This window comes from Phaenicophaeus curvirostris, chromosome 2, assembly GCF_032191515.1.
Source record: "Phaenicophaeus curvirostris isolate KB17595 chromosome 2, BPBGC_Pcur_1.0, whole genome shotgun sequence".
Lineage (NCBI taxonomy): Eukaryota > Metazoa > Chordata > Aves > Cuculiformes > Cuculidae > Phaenicophaeus > Phaenicophaeus curvirostris.
Genome location: NC_091393.1, coordinates 86,097,654 through 86,098,489, shown reverse-complemented (window position 1 = coordinate 86,098,489; position 836 = coordinate 86,097,654). Strand labels below are relative to the sequence as shown.

At 34.7% G+C, this 836-nt stretch overlaps 1 protein-coding gene across 1 annotated transcript in view; it reads right to left on the bottom strand.

The window, feature by feature from the left end:
* EPRS1 (glutamyl-prolyl-tRNA synthetase 1) overlaps positions 1-836 on the bottom strand; it is a 431,857-nt gene that overhangs the window by 113,228 nt on the left and 317,793 nt on the right. The window lies entirely within an intron of this gene.

The following is an 836-nucleotide window of genomic DNA, read 5'->3' as shown; positions in this document are numbered from 1 at the left end:
TACCTCCTGATTTTTGTGGTTTTTAGGTTACGCATGGCATGTATGTGCCTGTTCCACATAGTTTATATAAGCACAGCTTCAGGTAGACACTGTTACATTCCATAAAGTAAACTTAAATGGTGAAAGGATGGTGCTGGCTATTAACGCTTACTTTATCATATGGGTTTCTTTTTTCTGTTCTCTTTTCCAGTCTTTAAATATATGTCCATGTCAGTCTATGGAAAATGTCTGATAATATTAAAACCATTCCTAAGTAATCAAAACCGTATTCACAGGGCATTGCTCTAAATTTCCTAGTTATGGTAGGAGAGGAACCGTATTGGCTTCAATTGGATTCTCAGCGTGTGGGGATGAACCTGCATCAAAGCAGAGTTATATGTAACCTCTAAAAATAACTGAGGTTTGCCTTATATTTTTAAAAGTCGTAAGTAGCTGTGTCTAGCTGTACAACAGGCTCTTGGTGTTACACATTCTCATTGTTTTGTCACTCAGATCAAGCTTCATGGTTGCTTGATACCATTGTGATTATTAAGCTCAACTCTGTTTTTGAAGAAATCATTCCTTGGGCACAGTTCCTGTAGAAACTTATTTTTGCCAAAATTTCTATTTTAGTCTGCAAGATCGCTTTTTAAGTTAAAGGATGAGGATACTTGACTCCTCTGTGAGTACTTAAGGGTTGTAAATAATGATTGTGATATAAAGAAAACTTGTATCTCATTATTTTGATGGTGGGTGATTCATCTCTGTGTCAGTTTGATAAATTAACTCTGAATATAAATATCTATTCTTATGTAATTTTAATGTGTTTTTTTTTTTTTATTTTCCCCTCTCTGCTC